Consider the following 21,671-nt stretch of genomic DNA (forward strand, 5'->3'; position numbering starts at 1 on the left):
TGCTGCAGTAAACATATGTGTGCATGTGAATCGGACACAATTCTTGCCCGACTTTGACCCACTCTATCTCAGTGCAATTTAATTATCTATATTTCACATAGCTGTGCCTGATCACACTCACAGGTTCATTCACTCAGGAATTCTGGTCACCAAATTTGCTATTCCAGTCACATTACCGGGAAGAGATCAATGTATTTGATATATGGTCTTGAAAGACCAACTTTTATTAATTTTTTTTTCCCTCTGAAGGAGTGGTGAAATTATACTCTAACTGTGCTGGAAGTTCACAAGTTTTTGATTATTCAGAAATCGTAAAAGGTCAAGAGGTCTTGAAGTAAGTAAAAATAAGTTCAGGTTTACCAACAAACTCTACAGCCTTAAGTTACTTTCTGCCAGCCAAGGTTTTCTCATCAAAAATGAGGACAAGTGCTTGACCTAGAATTTGGGAAATCTGACTCGTGCTGTACTGTCCTAAAATTCACTCTTCTTATTACAACGTAATTTTATTGTTTTATTAGTTGATGGCCTCTCAATCTTACCCAGTAATAGGAGAAACTTTACCCTCTAATTAGAAAATAATGGGTATCTACTTTTGGCCTACTGTGGCAGAGGAAAAGGCAGTTACCCTAGGGCTGGTTTTGCAATAATCTTTCTAAAAACAAAGAAAAAACTACGTTAATTTTGGATTCTTCCCCATACCACATATATTTGATCCAATAGAAAAATCATGTCTAAATCACTTGTCAGAAAAATTGATTATCTTTTCCAGATTATTACATTACTACTTAAGGAAGAAATAACTTGGCCATAGTATTTTCATTGTCACACGCGATCACACACAGCACATTTGCTTTTGGCACCCTTACAGACACTGAAATACAAGCACAAGGAAAGCACGTTTATATAACACAAATCACCAGTCGATTACGGACACACACAAAAAAGCAGATATACATGCAGATACCCTTCATAAGCAAACCACAGTAGAGAGCTGTGTAGAATCGTCTTACTCTGTCAGACGATTCTACACAGTTATAAAATCCCATTACTACGCAGCTTAAAGTACAAATCACCTCACACCCCACAGCACGAAGAATCACACACAGGCAGAAACACAACCATACCCGGTCACGGAAAGACTCTCAGTCCACCCGGCATCTCCCATTGTCACACACACGCACACACACCCCAAGAGCCTGGCAGGGCACACAGAGGGTCCTCTGCAAATCCGAGGTTCCGGTGGGTCCCCGCGCCGGCCCCGGCTCCTCCCCCGCACCTGCCTGGACGGCGGGTCCCACCCTCTCTCCTGCCAGGGGTAGACCCCGGGACCACTCAGAGCTCGCTCTCGCAGGCCCTGAGGCCTGCGCCTGACGCCTGCGCACGGAACGCGAGCGGGCGGGCACTCCCAGAAACCTCTGGGGCGCGGCAGGCAGAGTCCACTAGCCCGCGAGAGGTGAGCTGCCCGGGCTCCTCACGTCCTGGCTGGCTAGCCAGGCGCTGAACTACATTTCCCAGAGGCACTGTGTCCAGAGCGCTGGACTACATTTCCCAGAGGCACCGCGCCCGGAGCGCTGCTTCATTTCCGTTAGTTTGCGACATTTGGAGGCCTCGTGTGCGGAGAGGGCCGCGTCTGTGGAGGAGCTTGGCTCAGCACCTGCTGGGCTGGCGAACCCGAAATCGGGCTTGGAACCTGGGCGCCAGATCTTGGACCCTAACTGCATTTCTCTCAAGGTAGGAGTGTCCGGGATGCCAGAGCGGACATGCACGGAGAAAGCGTCGCTGGGGTTACTCGTGTGGCCGTGTCTCCGGTTTTGTGTGCAGGCTACAGCCTGCCTGGTATTGGCGACTGCCTGTGCATACTCTACTGGACGTGTGTGGCTGTGGTTTTGTGTATGAGCATTTGTGTGACTGTGAGTTGTTTGTGACTCTGAGGGTGTTTGTGACTGTTTGCTTACCTGGCTGAGATATACTTACGTGACTGTGATTGTGTGTGTGCCACGTGTATAATTGGAGTTTGCCTGTGACTATGAAGTGTGCGACAGTTGTGACAAGTGTTTGGATGTGCTTGTGTCACTTTGAGGTTGTGTATAAACCTGGTATCGTGTGACGGATTTGCCAGTAAATTTAAGGTGTGTGACAGTGTTGCTGTGACATGGTGTTTGTGACCGCGTGTTTCCCTGATCTGGTACTTGGTTAGGTGACTGTCTGATTGTGTGTGACTGTGGGGTTGTGTGTGCTGTTTTCCTGTGTAAAGAGACTAAAATTGCAGCTTTGAAAGGGTGTTTTTGGCGGTGCCTCTGACAAGGTGCTTGGATGTAATTATATGCCTTTATTTAAAGGGATTTTGTTTGAGACGAGGTGGTCTAACAATGTAGCATAATTGGGTGATTGTGCCTCGAGCTGTGTGACTGTGGAAATGTGATTATGTGTGACTTTATGTGGCCATTTGTATATTCTGTGACCTTATGGGGGTTTAGTTCAGTACAGAAGTAAATTTCTTTTTGGTATTTCTGGGGTTCATTTGGGGCTGAGGTCGGCCTATGGATTATGAGTGCCATGTGGCTCTGTGCTCCTCCCATGTGGCTCTGAGGACTTAAGGACTTTTTGTTTTGACCACAGTGGCTGCCCTTTCATACATAGCTTGCATTGCTTTATTTCTGTATCCATCCTCGGTTCACCTTGGGAAATGTAGTTATGGGTTCACGACTTCTTCCCTGCGTCCTCTTGCCTTATAGCCTTAAGGGAATTGGATGCAAGGAAGTGGCAAGAAGTAAGGAAGTCAGACATTTGGACACCTGAGTGAAGAATAGGAGTTATTTGCGAGCCACAGACCTGGTCTTGGGATGAGAATTTTAGGGCTGATAATACCTTCAAGACAGCCACTGGATGCTGGGCGTGGTGGCTCACATCTGTAATCCCAGCACTTTGGGAGGCGGAGGCAGGTGGATCATCTGAGGTCAGGAGTTGGAGACCAGCCTGACCAACATGGTGAAACCCTGTCTCTCCTAAAAATACAAAATAACCGGGTGTGGTGGCGCATGCCCGTAATCCCAGCTACTTAGGAGGCTGAGGCAGGAGAATTACTTAAACCGGGGAGGTGGAGGTTGCAGTGAGCCAAGATCATGCCACTGCACTCCAGCCTGGACAACAAGAGCGAAACTCAGTCTCAAAAATATATATAAAAATAAATAAAAAGGTCACTGGAAATGTAATGGGATTCCAGGAGTGGGAATAGTTTCAGAGGGAGTGCTTTAGGAGACAGCAACCCAGTTCTGAACCTGAAGCACTCCACTGCAGGGCTGTCTCCAGTGTACAGCTTTGAATCCAGAAGTAAATTCAAGCCCAAGACAGCTTTGACCTGGCCCTTCTTTCTGATACAGAAGGTAGAAGACCTGTTCTAGTCTCCTCCTGACTTTTCTTTATGTTAAATGAGATTGAGGATGGAGGAAGAGGATATGTTATAATTTAGCATATTCCCCAAGAAAAGGCCTAATATCTCATTCCATTTTTCTTTTTCTGAGAGTAGAGCCCAGAGGAGAAAGAATGGCTGTTTCAGTAGCAATGTCCAAGGTGAGTATTTCCTCTTTGTTTCCTGAAATACATTTGTTATTACAGGACATAGACATTTTTGTTTTCCTTTTGAAATTTCCTGCCTTCTCAAATGATAGAGGGGCAAGGCAATTTTTGGTAGATTGAGAGCAAAGAAAATGTGCCATTAATTGGGATTGATACTTTGCAATAGTGGTTAAGTTTAGGAAGAATGGATTCGAGACTCATGGATTTAAAAAGGGGAAGAGGGAAATAGCTCCATTGTGTTATTTAAAAAGGGAAAGAGCTCTATTGTGTTATTTCTGATACAGCACCATTTTGGTTTTTTAACTTTTTATGGAAAGTTTCAAATGTACATAAAAGTATAATGAATATTCCTAGCTTAAAAACGATCACGGCCCGGAGCGGTGGCTCACGCCCGTAATACCAGTACTTTGGGAGGCCGAGGAGGACGGAACGAGGTTAGGAGATCAAACCATCCTGGCTAACAAGGTGAAACCCCGTCTCTACTAAAAATACAAAAAAAAAAAAAAAAAAATTAGCCGGGCATGGTGGTGGGCGCCTGTAGTCCCAGCTACTCCGGAGGCTGAGGCAGGAGAATCACGTGAACCTGGGAGGCAGAGCTTGCAGTGAGTCCAGATCGCGCCACTGCACTCCAGCCTGGACCTCAGAGCAAGACTCTGTCTCAAAAAAAAAAAAAAAAAGCGATCACTTTCCAATCTTGTTTCATTTATTCCACCTTCAGTTCAAAAATCCTTTCTAATTTGCCCTTTTGATTTCTTGACTTATAGGTTATTTTGATTTGTTGTGTTTTCAAATATTTTGAGGATCTTCCAGAGATCTTTTGTTACTGATTTCTAATTTCGTTACATTGTGTTCACAGAATATACTTTGTATGATTTGAATCCTTTTAAATTTATTAAGATTTGTTTTATGACCCAGAATTTGATGCATCTTAGTAAATGTTTCATGTGCACTTGAAAAGACTATATTCTGTGGTTGTTGGGTGGAATGTTCTATAAATGTCAACTAGGTCAGGTAGGTTGATAGTATTTTTTAAATCTTCCATATCTTTATTGATTTTCTGTTTGTTGGATTTTTCTCCTTGTAGTTTCTTTCAGTTTCTGCTTCAAGTATTTTTTTTTCTTTTTTTTTTTTTTGAGACAGAGTCTTACTTTATCACCCAGGCTGGAGTGCAGTGGCATGATCTCAGCTCACTACAACCTCCACCTCCCAAGTTCAAGTGATTCTCCTACCTCAGCCTCCCACGTAGCTGGGATTACAGGCAGGCACGACCGTGCGCAGCTAATTTTTGTATTTTTTTTTTTTTTAGTAGAGCTAGGGTTTCACCATATTGGCCAGGCTGGTCTCGAACTTCTGACCTCAGGTGATCTGCCCACCTCAGCCTCCCAAAGTGCAGGGATTACAGGTGTGAGCCACCGTGTCTGGCCTGCTTCATGCATTTTGATGCTCTGTTATTAGGTATAGGAAGGTTTTAGATTTTTACATCCTTCTGGTGAATTGACCCCTTTATCATTAGGAAATGATCTTCCTTATCCCTCATAATATTCTTTGCTCCAAACATCTACTTTGCTTGATATTTAATGTAGACATTCCAGCTTTCTTTTCCTTAATATTAGCATTGTATATCTTTTTCTATCCTTTTTAACCTGCTTGTGTTTTGATATTTCAAGTGTATTTCTTATAGGCAGCATGTAATTGGGTCTGTGTTTTTATTCAACTTTGCAATCTCCATCTTTTTTTTTTTGGAGGAGGGGGATGGAGTCTCGCTTTGTCACCCAGGCTGGAGTGCAGTGGCGCGATCTCGGCTCACTGCAACCTCTTCCTCCTGTGTTCAAGTGATTCTCCTGCCTCAGCCTCTCAAGTAGGTGGGATTACAGGTGCGCACCACCACACTCAGCTACTGTTTTTGTATTTTTAGTAGAGATGAGGTTTTGCCATGTTGGCCAGGCTGGTCTCAAACTCCTGAACACAGGTGATCTGCCTGCCTCGGCCTCCCAAATTTCTGGGATTACAGGCGTGAACAACCACACCCAACTAGCAATCTCCATCTTTTAATTGGAGTATTTAGTCCATTTATGTTTAGTGTGATTATTGATATGGTTTGGTTCAAATCTATCATTTTGCCATTTGTTTTATATTTATCCTATCTGTTCTTTATTTCCTGTTCTCACTTTTCTGCCTTCTCTTGGGTTGAAAGAAAGAGTTTCAAAATAACAATACCAATATTTTTACCAACCATATGAATATAGAAAAACAATATAAAGTCCTGTTGGAGTTTGATAGGATATAGCCCACTAGGAATCTATAATCAAATTACTGTGTTTAAAAGTCATCTAAAATAACACTTCTCATATGGTTAAGCTGCCAACTGGAAATGCAGTTAGGCTCATTGGTTTTGTATTGCTTTTCATGTTTAGGGATTGCTTTTCTCCCACTATGATTTAATTTTGTTTTAAAATTACATAACATATATCCAAAAAACAACAGAATAAGATGAATTTGAAGAAGTCTGGTGTCCATTTCTGTCCCCTCTACCTGCTTCCTTCTTCCCTCTATAGATAACTACTTGTATTTCTCATTGGTTTTTACTTTTTTCTTTTAAATGATATGTGTTTATATATGTGTATGTATGTATGCAATTTTTATTGTTAATTAAAAGGAATATTCTGTGTACTCCATTCTGTACCTTTTTTCTTTTTCACACATTACTGTATCCTGGAGATAAGTCTATAGGAGCCTATAAAGGTCTTCCTCATTTATTTTTATAGCTGCATGTTCTATTGTGTGGGTAGAATAGTTATTCAGCCTGTCTCCAATGGATGGCCATTTGTTTTTTTCTAGTATTTTCCCTTAACATAATGTAGCAATCAATAACTATATGTTGTCTCTATCTGTGGAAGTTTATATTTGGGGCAAGTTTGTAGAAGTGGCCTACTTTTAGTTTATTTTAATGCTTTTTGTAAGTTCTGCATAAATTGCAACTCTGTCATAATAAAGTTGGTACACTTCTTCATTTTTCTCCTTTCTAATATTTTCCTCCATTACCTAACTTTTTTTTTTTTTCTTTTTTTTTAAGACAGAGTCTCGCTCTGTCGCCCAGGCTGGAGTGCAGAGGCGGATCACAGCTCACTGCAAGCTCCGCCTCCCGGGTTTACGCCATTCTCCTGCCTCAGCCTCCCGAGTAGCTGGGACTACAGGTGCCTGCCACCTCACCCGGCTAGTTTTTTGTATTTTTTAGTAGAGACGGGGTTTCACCGTGTTAGCCAGGATGGTCTCAATCTCCTGACCTTGTGATCCGCCTGTCTCGGCCTCCCAAAGTGCTGGGATTACAGGCTTGAGCCACCGCGCCCGGCCCAATCTTTTGTTTTTAAAACTATTACATTACCTTGTTTAGAGTTTCAGGAGGCTGCTGTGTCTTTGTTTTCTGATATCAAAGTAGTTTCTAAATCATGCCAACATGATTCAGAAAATACAAAAAGAAAGACGCAAAGGAGAAAATAACAATGACTGGAAAAACCATCCTCTGGAATGAATCGTTCATATATGGAATCCATTCTTCAAGTCTTTTTCTTTAACTTATTATGGAAAAAGTTAAAACATATGCAGAAGTAAGTGTAGTGTCATGTATCCCATGTACCCTACCCATCACTCAGCTTCAACACATACCTATTTATGGCTAAACATGTTTCATCTATACCCCTATTTCTTGTCCCACCTCTCCCACACGCCCCTTTAAAAAACAACATAGGTTATTTTATTTTTTTTGTTAGAACAACTCAGCAAAATAAAATTCCTGTTTATTGTTGGACAACGTTGTTTCACACATACATCAAACAGGCCAAAAAAAATAAACAGCAACTTCATAGACAAAAAAGGGAAAAACAGAAACCTTTTATCTTTGGCCTTTTTAACCATCTCATAGAAACCAACTACTTATAGTACAGCTATGTACATACACAAAAAAGTTACTGGAATGCTCGGAATAAGATTTTTTTTTGTTGTCATTTTTGGTTTTTTTGCAAGGTTTTTTTTCTCCTTTGAGATTATAATGAACATGGTCACACCACAAGTAAAGACAGAAGTAGGACAGAGAATGCTCCAAAGGCTGGTTTGGTCATCCGAGATAATTAAAAATGGCTGACCCTAACAATATGTACAAAAGTATAAAATGTAAATAAAAAATACAAACAAATTTCCTTTTTTTTTTTTTTTGAGACGGAGTCTCGCTCTGTCGCCCGGGTTGGAGTGCAGTGGCCGGATCTCAGCTCACTGCAAGCTCCGCCTCCCGGGTTTAGGCCATTCTCCTGCCTCAGTCTCCCCAGTAGCTGGGACTACAGGCGCCTGCCATCTCGCCCGGCTAGTTATTTGTATTTTTTAGTAGAGACAGGGTTTCACCGTGTTAGCCAGGATGGTCTCGATCTCCTGACCTTGTGATCCGCCCATCTCGGCCTCCCAAAGTGCTGGGATTACAGGCTTGAGCCACCGCGCCCGGCCCAAATTTCCTTTTTAAAGTACTTTTAAGAAAAAAAGCAGGTCCTTGGAAGTTTTGGTTCTTTTTTCCTCCCGTTGCAAATTCTCATGGTTTGCATTGGGTGGTGGAGAGCGCGTGTCATCTGCGGGTGGCACTGCCCACAGTGGGCGACGGGTGGGCCTCTCTACTCGAAGGTGACCACGTTGAGATTCTGAGACGGGAAGTGGAGGGTTAATAGGTCATGGCGGCCTTTCCCACAATAGGCCCCGGTGTGTGATGTTCCCCTTCCTGTCTCCAAGTGATCTCATTGTTCAATTCCCACCTATGAGTGAGAACATGCAGTGTTTGGTTTTCTGTTCTTGCGATAGTTTGCTGCAAATGATGGTTTCTAGCTGCATTCATGTCCCTACAAAGGACACAAACTCATACTTTTTAATGGCTGCATAGTATTCCATGGTGTGTATGTGCCACATTTTCTTATTCCATCTGTCACTGATGAACATTTGGGTTGATTCCAAGTCTTTGCTATTGTGAATAGTGCCGCAATAAACATACTTGTGCATGTGTCTTTATAGCAGCATGATTTACAATCCTTTGGGTATATACCCAGTAATGGGATGGCTGGGTCAAATGGTATTTCTAGTTCTAGATCCTTGAGGAATCGCTACACTGTTTTCCACAATGGTTGAACTAGTTTACAGTCCCATCAACAGTGTAAAAGTTTTCCTGTTTCTCCACATCCTCTCCAGCACCTGTTGTTTCCTAACTTTCTAATGATTGCCATTCCAACTGGTGTGAGATGGTATCTCATTGTGGTTTTGATTTGCATTTCTCTGATGGCGAGTGATGATGAGCATTTTTTCATGTATCTGTTGGCTGTATGAATGTCTTCTTTTGAGAAGTGTCTGTTCATATCCTTTGCTCACTTTTTGATGGGGCTGTTTGTTTTTTTCCTGTAAATTTGTTTGAGTTCTTTGTAGGTTCTGGATATTAGCCCTTTGTCAAATGAGTAGATTGCAAAAATTTTCTCCCATTCTGTAGGTTGCCTGTTTACTCTGATGGTAGTTTCTTTTGCTGTGCAGAACCTCTTTAGTTTAATTAGATCCTATTTGTCAATTTTGGCTTTTGTTGCCATTGCTTTTGGTGTTTTAGACATGAAGTCCTTGCCCATGCCTATGTCCTGAATGGTATCACCTAGGTTTTCTTCTAGGGTTTTTATGGTTTTAGGTCTAACATTTAAGTCTCTAATCCATCTTGAATTAATTTTCGTATAAGGAGTAAGGAAAGGATCCAGTTTCAGCTTTCTACTTATGGCTAGCCAATTTTCCCAGCACCATTTATTAAATAGGGAATCCTTTCCCCATTTCTTGTTCTTGTCAGGTTTGTCAAAGATCAGATGGCTGTAGATGTGTGGTATTATTTCTGAGGGCGCTCTCTGTTCTGTTCCATTGGTCTATATCTCTGTTTTGGTACCAGTACCATGCTGTTTTGGTTACTGTAGCCTTGTATAGTTTGAAGTCAGGTAGCGTAATGCCTTCAGCTTTGTTCTTTTGGCTTAGGATTGTCTTAGCAAGACAGGGTCTTTTTTGGTTCCATATGAACTTTAAAGCAGTTTTTTCCAATTCTGTGAAGAAAGTCATTGGTAGCTTAATGGGGATGGCATTTAATCTATAAATTACCTTGGGCAGTATGGCCATTTTCACGATACTGATTCTTCCTATCCATGAGCATGGTATGTTCTTCCATTTGTTTGTGTCCTCTTTTATTTCACTGAGCAGTGGTTTGTAGTTCTCATTGAAGAGGTCCCTTACATCCCTTGTAAGTTGGATTCCTAGGTATTTTATTCTCTTTGAAGCTATTGTGAATGGGAGTTCATTCATGATTTGGCTCTCTGTTTGTCTGTTACTGGTGTATAAGAATGCTTATGATTTTTGCACATTGATTTTGTATCCTGAGACTTTGCTGAAGTTGCTTATCAGCTTAAGGAGATTTTGGGCTGAGATGATGGGGTTTTCTAAATATGCAGTCATGTCATCTGCAAACAGGGACAATTTGACTTCTTCTTTTCCTAACTGAATACCCTTTATTTCTTTCTCTTGCCTGATTGCCCTAGCCAGAACTTCCAACACTATGTTGAATAGGAGTGGTGAGAGAGGGCATCCCTGTCTTGTGCCAGTTTTCAAAGGGAATGCTTCCAGTTTTTGCCCATTCAGTATGATATTGGCTGTGGGTTTGTCATAAATAGCTCTTATTATTTTGAGATACGTTCCATCAATACCGAATTTTTGAGAGTTTTTAGCGTGAAGGGCTGTTGAATTTTGTCAAAGGCCTTTTCTGCATCTATTGAGATAATCATGTGGTTTTTGTCTTTCGTTCTGTTTATATGCTGGATTACGTTTATTGATTTGCGTATGTTGAATCAGCCTTGCATCCCAGGGATGAAGCCCACTTGATCATGGTGGATAAGCTTTTTGATGTGCTGCTGGATTTGGTTTGCCAGTATTTTATTGAGGATTTTTGCATCGATGTTCATCAGGGATAGTGGTCTAAAATTCTCTTTTTTTGTTGTGTCTCTGGCAGGCTTTGGTATCAGGATGATGTTGGCCTCATAAAATGAGTTAGGGAGGATTCCCTCTTTTTCTTTTTTTTTTTTTTTTTTTGAGACGGAGTCTCGCTCTGTCGCTCAGGCTGGAGTGCAGTGGCCGGATCTCAGCTCACTGCAAGCTCCGCATCCCGGGTTTACGCCATTCCCCTGCCTCAGCCTCCCGAGTAGCTGGGATTACAGGTGCCTGCCACCTCGCCCGGCTAGTTTTTTGTATTTTTTAGTAGAGACGGGGTTTCACCAAGTTAGCCAGGATGGTCTCGATCTCCTGACCTTGTGATCCGCCCGTCTCGGCCTCCCAAAGTGCTGGGATTACAGGCTTGAGCCACTGCGTCCAGCGATTCCCTCTTTTTCTATTGATTGGAATATTTTCGGAAGGAATGGTACCAGCTCCTCCTTGTACCTCTGGTAGAATTAAGCTGTGAATCCATCTGGTCCTGGACGTTTTTTGGTTAGTAGGCTATTATTGCCTCAATTTCAGAGCCTGCTATTGGTCTATTCAGGGATTCAACTTCTTCCTGGTTTAGTCTTGGGAGAGTGTCAGTGTCCAGGAAATTATCCATTTCTTCTAGGTTTTCTAGTTTATTTGTGTAGAGGTGTTTATAGTATTCTCTGATGTTAGTTTGTATTTCTGTGGGGCTGGTGGTGATATCCCCTTTATCATTTTTTATTGCATCTATTTAATTCTTCTCTCTTTTCTTCTTTATTAGTCTTGCTAGCAGTCTATCAATTTTGTTGATCTTTTCAAAAAACCAGCTCCTGGATTCATTGATTTTTTTGGAGGGTTTTTTGTGTCTCTATCTCCTTCAGTTCTGCTCTGATCTTAATTATTTCTTGCCTTCTGCTAGCTTTTGAATGTGTTTGCTCTTGCTTCTCTAGTTCTTTTAATTGTGATGTTAGGGTGTCAGTTTTAGATCTTTCCTGCTTTCTCTTATGGGCATTTAGTGCTATAAATTTCCCTCTTCACACTGCTTTAAATATGTCCCAGAGATTCTGGTATGTTGTATCTTTGTTCTCATTGGTTTTAAAGAACATCTTTATTTCTGCCTTCATTTTGTTATGTACCCAGTAGTCATTCAGGAGCAGTTCAGTTGTTCAGTTTCCATGTAGTTGAGCGGTTTTGATTGAGTTTCTTAGTCCTGAGTTCTAGTTTGATTGCACTGTGGTCTGAGAGATAGTTTGTTATAATTTCTGTTCTTTTACATTTGCTGAGGAGTGCTTTGCTTCCAACTATGTGGTCAATTTTGGAATAAGTGCGATGTGGTGCTGAGAAGAATGCATATTCTGTTGATTTGGGGTGGAGAGTTCTGTAGATGTCTATTAGGTCTGCTTGGTGCAGAGCTGAGTTCAATTCCTGGATATCCTTGTTAACTTTCTGTCTCGTTGATCTGTCTAATGTTGACAGTGGGGTGTTAAAGTCTCCCATTATTATTGTATGAGAGTCTAAGTCTCTTTGTAAGTCTCTAAGGACTTGCTTTATGAATCTGGGTGCTCCTGTATTGGGTGCATATATATTTAGGATAGCTCTTCCTGATGAATTGATTGCTTTACCATTATGTAATGGCCTTCTTTGTCTCTTTTGATCTTTGATGGCTTAAAGTCTGTTTTATCAGAGACTAGGATTGCAACCCCTGCTTTTTTTTGTTTTCAATTTTCTTGGTAGATCTTCATCCCTTTATTTTGAGCCTATATGTGTCTCTGCATGTGAGACGGGTCTCCTGAATACAGCAAACTGATGGGTCTTGACTCTTTATCCAATTTGCCAGTCTGTGTCTTCTAATTGGACCATTTAGTCCATTTACATTTAAGGTTAATATTGTTATGTGTGAACTTGATCGTGTCATTACAGTATTAGCTGGTTATTTTACTCATTAGTTGATGCAGTTTCTTCCTAGCATCAATGGACTTTACATTTTGACATTTTTTTGCAATGGCTGGTACCTGTTGTTGGAGTTGCTCTTCTTGAGGAGTATCTTTGTGGTGTTCTCTGTGTTTCCTGAATTTGAATGTTGGCCTGCCTTACTAGGTTGGGGAAGTTCTCCTGGATGATGTCCTGCAGAGTGTTTTCCAACTTGGTTCCTTTTTCCCTGTCACTTTCAGGTACACCAATCAGACGTAGATTTTATCTTTTCACACAATCCCATATTTCTTGGAGGCTTTGTTCATTTCTTTTTACTCTTTTTTCTCTACATTTCTCTTCTCGCTTCATTTCATTCATTTGATCTTCAATCACTGATAATCTTTCTTCCAGTTGATCGAGTCGGTTACTGAAGCTTGTGCATTTGTCACGTAATTCTCGTGTCATGGTTTTCATCTCTATCAGTTCCTTTAAGGTCTTCTCTGCATTAATTATTCTAGTTATCCATTCATCCATTCTTTTTTCAAGGTTTTTAGTTTTTTTGTGCTGGTTACATAGTTCCTCCTTTAGCTCTGAGAAGTTTGATCAACTGAAGCCTTCTTCTCTCAACTCGTCAAAGTCATTCTCTGTCCAGCTTTGTTCCGTTGCTGGTGATGAGCTGCGTTCCTTTGGAGGGGTGATATGCTCTGACTTTTTTAATTTCCAGCTTTTCTGCACTGCTTTTTCCCCATCTTTGTGGTTTTATCTGCCTTTCGTCTTTGATGACGATGACGTACTTATGGGGTTTTGGTGTGGGTGTCCTTTCTGTTTTTAGTTTTCCTTCTAACAGGACCCTCAGCTGCAGGTCTGTTGGAGTTTGCTTGAAGTACACTCCAGACCCTGTTTGCCTGGGTATCAGCAGCGGAGACTGCAGAACATAGAATATTGCTGAACAGCGACTGTTACTGTCTGATTCTTGCTCTGGAAGCTTCGTCTCAGGGTATACCCAGCCGTGTGAGGTGTGATGTGTCGGTCTGCACCTAGTGGGGATGTCTCCCAGTTAGGCTACTCAGGGGTCAGGGACCCACTTGAGCAGGCAGTCTGTCCGTTCTCAGATCTCAACCTCCGTGCTGGGAGATCCACTGCTCTCTTCAAAGCTGTCAGACAGGGACTTTTTCATCTGCAGAGGTTTCTGCTGCTTTTTGTTTAGCTATGCTCTGTCCCCAGAGGTGGAGTCTACATAGGCAGATAGGCCTCCTTGAGCTGCAGTGGGCTTCACCCAATTCGAGCTTCCTGGTGGCTTGGTTTATCTACTTAAGCCTCAGCAATGACATGCGCCCCCCCAGCCTTGCTGCCACCTTGCAGTTAGATCTCCGACTGCTGTGCTAGCAATGAGGGAGGCTCCATGGGCATGGGACCATCTGGGCCAGCTGTGGGATATAATCTCCTGGTGTGCCATTTGCTAAGACCCTTGGTAAAGCGCAGTATTAGGGTGAGAGTTACCCGATTTTCCAGGTGTTGTGTGTCTCAACTTCCCTTGGCTAGGAAAAGGAATTCCCTTCCCCCTTGCACTTCCCAGGTGAGGCGATGCCTCACCCTGCTTCAGCTCTCGCTGGTCAGGCTGCACCAGTGGACCAGCATCAACTGTCCGACGCGCCCTAGTGAGATGAACCCGATACCTCAGTTGAAAATGCAGAAATCACCTGTCTTCTGTGTCGCTCAGGCTGGGAGTTGGAGGCTGGAGCTATTCCTATTCGGCCATCTTGGGCGCCACCTAGGTTATCTTGAAGTGGATTTCAGATGTATAATTTCATCCTTAAATATATTAATACATATCTGTAAAAGGTAAGAACTTTTAAATTAAAAAAATATATAACCATAGTATCATTACTGCTAAAAAGAAAAAAGCCAGGCGTGGTGGCTCATGCCTGTAATCTCAGCACTTTGGGAGACCAAGGCAGGTGGATCACATGAGGTGAGGATTTTGAGACCAGCCTGGACAACATGGTGAAACCCTGTCTCTACCAAAAATACAAAAATCAGCTGGGCATGGTGGCACATGCCTGTAGCCCCAGCTACTTGAGAGGCTGAAGTGGAAGGATCACTCGAGCTTTGTAGGCAGAGGTTGCAGTGAGCCAAGATCACAGCACTGCACTCCAGCCTGAGCAACAGAGTGAGACCCTGTCTCAAAAAAAAACCCAAAAAACAAAACAGGCAATACTGTCTTAATGTCATGAGCCAATCAGTGTTCAGATTTTCCCATTGTCTGTAAATATTTTTTATGATTTTTTTTAGAATCAAGATCCAAACAATGTCTATTTGTTGTAATAATGCAATATGTTTCTTAAATATTATTCTAATCTCTGGGTTCTTTCACTTTTTCTTTCTTACAGTTTATTTGTGCCAGAAACAGAATTTTCCTGTAGAGTTACCCATATTCTGGATTTTGTTGATAGCTGGTCTGTGGGGTCATTTAACATGTTCCTCTGACACTGTATTTCTTGTAAACCAGTATTTAATTTTAAAGGCTTGATCAGATTTAAGAGTTTTGTTTGTTTGTGCTTGATTTTTGTTTGTTTGTTTTTCTTGAGACAGAGTCTTGCTCTGTCGCCAGGCTGGAGTGCAGTGGCGTGATCTTGGCTCACTGCAACCTCCGCCCCCTGGGTTCAGGCAATTCCCCTGCCTCAGCCTCCCGAGTAGCTGGGAGTACAGGCACACGACACCATGCCCAGCTAATTTTTTGTATTTTTGTAGAGGCAGGGTTTCACCATGTTGGCCAGGATGGTCTCAATCTCCTGACCTCCTGATCTGCCAGCCTTGGCCTCCCAAAGTGCTGGGATTACAGGTGTGAACCACCGTGCCTGGCCCCATTTTTGCTTTTTTTTTTTTTTTTTTTTTTTTTTTGAGACGGAGTCTTGCTCTGTCGCCCAGGCTGGAGTGCAGTGGCCGGATCTCAGCTCACTGCAAACTCCGCCTCCCGGGTTTACGCCATTCTCCTGCCTCAGCCTCCCAAGTAGCTGGGACTACAGGCACCCGCCAACTCGCCTGGCTAGTTTTTTGTATTTTTTAGTAGAGACGGGGTTTCGCCATGTTAGCTAGGTTGGTCTTGATCTCCTGACCTCGCGATCCACCTATCTTGGCCTCCCAAAGTGCTGGGATTACAGGCTTGAGCCACCGCGCCCGGCCTTTTTTTTTTTTTTTTTTAACACTAATCCATCATATATAGTGATGTGCACGTCTCTGAAGTGGTGCATAGTATTTGGTTGTTTTCCTTTATGTGATGTTAACAGCCAGCTATTGATATCTTTATGTGAATATGTTATTTTTTCAGGGGTTACAGAATGATATTCTAATTCTTCTGCATTTATAAGCTGGAATATATCTATAAAGAGAGCCATCCTTTCTCAATGTCAGGTATTCTTGGTTACCTGAAGAATAGTTTATGCAAAAAGAAAAAAAAACAAAACTAGAATAAAAGATTGGTTTTTCTCTTATTATTTTTCAGCATCTTTCAAAGCTTATTCCATGTTTTTCTTTTAAACTATTATTATTAACTTGTGGATTAAAACATATCTGTTATGTTTCGATCTGTAACAATAACTGTTCTTATTAACGCTCACATTGTTCCATGTATGGCAAGTGGAAGGTTTACCCTCTCCGATTTGTCTACTTTTGGATTCCTTTTTATTCTTTTTGACATGACCCTAGTAGTCTTTGGCAGATTCCAGACTTTCTGTTCTGACAGAGTATTCTAGGCTCATTTTGTACAATTTCCTGTCCCAAACATAAAATCAGCCATTTATTTATGGGGCCCTGGTTCCTTTTATAAGAAGTGTTTTTAAGAAGTCACAACCGGCCGGGCGCGGTGGCTCAAGTCTGTAATCCCAGCACTTTGGGAGGCCGAGACGGGCGGATCACGAGGTCTGGAGATCGAGACCATCCTGGCTAGCACAGTGAAACCCCGTCTCTACTAAAAAATACAAAAAACTAGCGGGCCGAGGTGGCGGGTGCCTGTAGTCCCAGCTACTCAGGAGGCTGAGGCAGGAGAATGGAGTAAACCCGGGAGGCGGAGCTTGCAGTGAGCTGAGATCTGGCCCCTGCACTCCAGCCCCGGCGCGACAGAACGAGACTCCATCTCAAAAAAAAAAAAAAAAAAAAGAAGAAGTCACAACCAGGATAGTAGGAACTCTCATTGCCATTGCTTATAGCCTTAACAGAGCTGGTGAAATACAAATTTTTTAGAAGGAGAAAAAAAATCCTGATTGTATACTGATATTTCCAATTGAATTAAAAGATTATAGTTTTTCTCACTATCTTTGATTTTATATTTGTTTCTTTTATAATCTGAGAAAAATCTTAATTCGTAATGATTAATGATACTAAGATTCTCACTGATATATGTGTGTGTATAATCATTTCAGGTTATATACGTATATTAGTTTTAGACTAACAATGCCAATATTAATAACAGTATAACTACTGAAAAACTCTAAGACATAACTTCTTAAAGTTATAACATAACATAAACTCTTAAGACAACTTTGAAAAACAGTTTATAGTTATTTTGTTTGTAGGTTATATTGGGTCTAATGTCAAATGACTATATTTTAAAGTTCCTGAAAATATTCGCTCCTTTATATGTTTAACCTTCCAGCTTTGTATACACAGATAAATTTGTTTCATTTTGCTTTTGGTTCTTAGAGATTTTTTTTCATTTTGATTTAATTTTGTGATTATAGTTATAGAAAACATACTTGTGGTTCCAAAGTCAAATAGATTTGATTGATAATACTTTATAACTTTGTTGTATGTCTGTCTTCCTAGAGGCTATTGAACTGTAATTTTTTTTCGTGCAATATCTTTGTGAGGTTTTAGTATTATGATTATTTGGCCTCAAGATGTAGAACAGAGTGCTATCTCCTTTTTCTGTTTTCTGAAAACATTTGTGAAAGAGTATCTGCCTTAATTGTTGGTAGAATTTACCAGTAAAGCCATCTGGGCCTCTCTGTGGGCAGTTTGTTTCTACACATTCAGTTTCTTTAATATCCATGGGATGATTTTTACTTCTGTTTTTTCTTTTTTTTTTTTTTTTTGAGACAGAGTCTGGTTCTGTCGCCCAGGCTGGAGTGCCGTGGCCGGATCTCCGCTCACTGCAAGCTCCCCCTCTCGGGTTTATGCCATTCTCCTGCCTCAGCCTCCGGAGTAGCTGGGACTATAGGCGCCCGCCACCTCGCCCAGCTAGTTTTTTATATTTTTTAGTAGAGACGGGGTTTCACCGTGTTAGCCAGGATGGTCTCATCTCCAGACCTCGTGATCCACCCATCTCGGCCTCCCAAAGTGCTGGGACTACAGGCTTGAGCCACCGCGCCCGGCCTTCTGTTTTTTCTTGTGTGAATTTTGGCAATTTTTGTTTTAAGGAATTTGTCTATCTCGTTGAAATTGCCAAAATTATTGGCATAGAATTGTATTATCTTTTTAATTAAAGCCTTAAAAAATCTGTGGTCCAGTCTGTACTTTGGTAGTATATTTTTTTGAAAACTTGGTAGGGGTTTATAAACTGTATGAATCTTTTGAAAGAATCAATTTTTGAGTTTGTTGATACTCTCTATTGTAATCTACTTTATATTGTGGATTTTGTGCTTATTTTTATTATTTCTTCTTACTTTGGTCTTCATTTGCTCCTCTTTTTCCAGCTTTCTAAAGTGGGAGCCTAAATCATTTTTCTAACATAAGCATTTAACACTATAAATTGTCCTCTAAATACTGCTTTTGTTGCAGCTCACAGAATCTGATACGTGTGTTTCCATTGTCACTCATTTCAGCATATTTCCAATGTGTTTTTGCATGGGTTATTTAGAAGTATGTTTAATTTCCAAATATTTAGTGATTCTGGTTACAAGTTTGCAATTTTAATACTGTGTGGACACTGACCATCGTACATTCTCTGTATAATTCAGTTTTTAAAATATTTATGGATACTTGTTTTATGACCCAGCATCTGGTTTATTTTGATGGCCTTTCCATACGCAGTTGTTAATGAAGAGTCTGACTCTTGCCAAAATCCTATGTGTGGGCCCTCAGGCCTCACCAAGTCATTCCTGACAGGTCACACAGGGGAAAGCTGGCCTCCCCGCAGCAGACTTGGTGCACATCTAGTGCATTACAGTCTCTAAAGGGAGTTGCAGTTCAGGACTCAGGCCTCCTGGACCAGCTATGCTGTTACGCGTGTTTACATTCCTAACCCAGGCATCTCCATTAGGAGGCCTCTTTATCAGGTGCCTCTGCCAAGAGGACATCCTAATCTAGGGGAGAGGGGAAACCTTGAAGACACTTTTTTTCCCACTCTTAGTACTCCGTAGTTTTAATTTTTTTCTTTATTTCTTTTTTCTTTCTTTTCTTTTCTTTTTTAAAACAATTTTTGGAGACAGGGTATTGCTCTGTCACCCAGACTGGAGTGTAGTGGTGTTATCATAGCTCATTTCAGCCTTGAACTCCTGGGCAGTTCAGGCAATCCTCCTGTCTCAGCCTCCCAAGTAGCTAGGACTACAGGTTTGCACCACAATGCCTGGCTGAAGTTTTATTATTAGTTTGTAGAGACAGATTCTTACTATGTTGCCCAGGCTGGTCTCAAACTTCTGGCCTCAAGCAATCCTCCTGCCTCGGTCTTCCAAAGTGCTGGGGTTGCTTACAGGCATGAGCCACCATGCTTGGCCAGTACTCACTACTTTTTCACTCTTAGCCCTTCCCTTGTCTTCTTGTCCTTTGGTTCCGGTCCATAAAATGAATGACAGGAGCCTTTTGTTCTGCATTCCCTTAGCAGTGAGAGACTCACTTCTGCACTGATCCACATTTGCACTGACCTGCCTGACCCTCTCTGACCCTCTCCAGGTGCTATTTCATGGTTGGGGTTGGGGGAGTGAAACAGTGGAGTACTCAGCGCTTTCTCTGGGTTAGCCTCTTACATTAAGTGATTACTAAGTGATTAAAGTCTGGTTGTGTTAATCACTTATTCCAACACCTTGCAGCTCAGTTCTCTTCAGCCCACCTTAGCTTTTGGTAAGTGGATGTGGTATGCTATTAATAGATATTTATCAGCTTGGCCAAGGTACTTGATATAGTGGTATATAAATCCTCTATATTGTTATTGATTTTATTGTCTACTCATTCTATCAGTTACTGAGCAAAAGATCTTAAAATTCCCAACTCTGATTGTGGGTTTGTCTCTTTCTTCCTTTAGTTCTGTCAATTTTTGCTTCACACATTTTGAAGCTTCATTGTTAAATCTCTACATTTGGATTGCTGTCTTCTGGATGAGTTGATCCTCCTTATTGCTAGTATTTCTCTTTATCTTGAAGTCTATTTTGTCTTATACTAATATAGGCATACAAGCTTTCTTGTGATTAGTGTTTGTATGGTGTATCTTCCCATTTTACTTTCAGCCCATCTTTATATTTAAAATGTGCTTCTTGTAAAGAGCATATAGTTGGAACTTGAGTTTTTATCTTAATACTGTATTTTTATTGGAATGGTTGCACTATTATTGATACAATGTAGTTTAAGCTCTGCCAGAGATGGGAGCATCCATATGTGGCTCTTAAGAAGAGCTTAGGGCCACATGTGGTGGCTCATACCTATAATCCTAGCACTTTGGGAGGCTGAGGCAGGAGGACTGCTTGAGACCAGGAGTTCAAGACCAGCCTGGACAATGTAGCAAAACCCCCTCTCAACAAAAAAAAGTAAAAATTAGCTGGGTATGATGGCACATGCCTGCAGTCCTAGCTACTTCGAAGGCTGAGGTAGGATTACTTGAGCCTAGGAGTTCAGGGTTACAGTAAGCTATGATCATGCCACTGCACCCCAGCTTGGGTGAGAGAGTGAGGCCCTGTCTCAAAAAAAAAATTTTTTTTTAAATAAAGAGCTTGGCACTTTTTTGGAATTTAGGTCTTTTAAATTTGTGCCCTCAGCTCTCTGATGAATTTAAAAGAAATTAATGATTTTTCATCTTATCTAAATCTATATGTTGAAGAAGTCGAATTTTCAATTAAAAATGTATTCAGTACCTATATCAATGATTCTCTGCAGGGGCAGTTATTCTCCCTAGAGGGTGTTTTGGAAATACATCTAGGTCCTGTTGAATGTTAAAGTAACAGGGTTGAGGGTAAAGACTTCTAGCTTTTTTGTTTGAGACGGAGTCTCGCTCTGTCGCCCAGGCTGGAGTGCAGTGGCGTGATCTTAGCTCACTGCAAGCTCCACCTCCTGGGTTCATGCCATTCCCCTGCGTCAGCCTTCCGGGTAGCTGGGACTACAGGCGTATGCCACCACGCCTGGCTAATTTTTTGTATTTTTAGTAGAGACGGGGGTTTCACTGTGTTAGCCAGGATGGTCTCGATCTCCTGACCTCGTGATCCCCCCGCCTAGGCCTCCCAAAGTGCTGGGATTACAGGCGTGAGCCACTGCGCCCGGCCGACTTCTAGCTTTTGAAGGAGTGAGGTCTCGGATCTAGGTTAGAGATTACCCAACTTTTTCTGTAAAGAGCTAGACATTTCATATGACTTTGTGGGCCACATGGTCTCTGTTGCAACTCTTCAGCTCTGCTGCTGTAGTGTGAAAGTAGCCAAAGGCACTACATAACTGAATCAGTATGGACGTATTCCAATAAAACTTTATTTACAAAACTAGTTGGTAAACAGTAGTTTACCAACTTATGATTTAGCTGTCCATCAGTGCATAACAAAAAATTGTCTGTGATTTGCAAAATTGAGAACCATACCTGGAAAAAGTGTGTTTATAATTATCCGGGTCTGGAATATCTTACATAATGCTTTTGTGCATGACTTTTTCAATTTGCTGAATTTATCTACTTTCCTATTATTGGATGGTTTTACTATTAGCTGTATCTTCCAGGAATGCAACCATGATTTGGTTGAGAAAAAGGCTGTACTTTGCTTAAGAAATTTACTGAGTTCTTTTTTTAACCATTTCAAAAAGTTACAGTATTGATGGCAACGCTAGCTGTGATATTTGTCTTGCCCATGGCAAATACGTAGAGAAACCTCCATTTATAGATAATGCATTTCTACTTATTCTATACATACACATGAACACATACATTTAGCCTTTATTTCAAAACGTCAAATATAAAATGTGTCAACAATACTTAGTTACATATTGTCATTTTATAAGTCTAA

General features: G+C 41.4%; 1 protein-coding gene across 3 annotated transcripts in view; it reads left to right on the forward strand.

The window, feature by feature from the left end:
* Positions 1 to 1,575: 1,575 nt before the first annotated feature.
* The window catches only part of ZNF420 (zinc finger protein 420), a 47,330-nt gene continuing 27,234 nt past the window's right edge, over positions 1,576 to 21,671 (forward strand). For 2 of the 3 annotated variants that reach the window (XM_030942997.1, XM_010385661.2), the window contains exons 1-2: positions 1,576 to 1,731; positions 3,527 to 3,570. The gene's annotated coding sequence lies outside the window, so the exon portion shown is untranslated. The remainder of the gene's footprint in view (positions 1,732 to 3,526; positions 3,571 to 21,671) is intronic. The other variant, XM_010385662.2, reaches the window with a different exon arrangement.

This window comes from Rhinopithecus roxellana, chromosome 12 (assembly GCF_007565055.1).
Source record: "Rhinopithecus roxellana isolate Shanxi Qingling chromosome 12, ASM756505v1, whole genome shotgun sequence".
Classification (NCBI taxonomy): Eukaryota; Metazoa; Chordata; class Mammalia; order Primates; family Cercopithecidae; genus Rhinopithecus; species Rhinopithecus roxellana.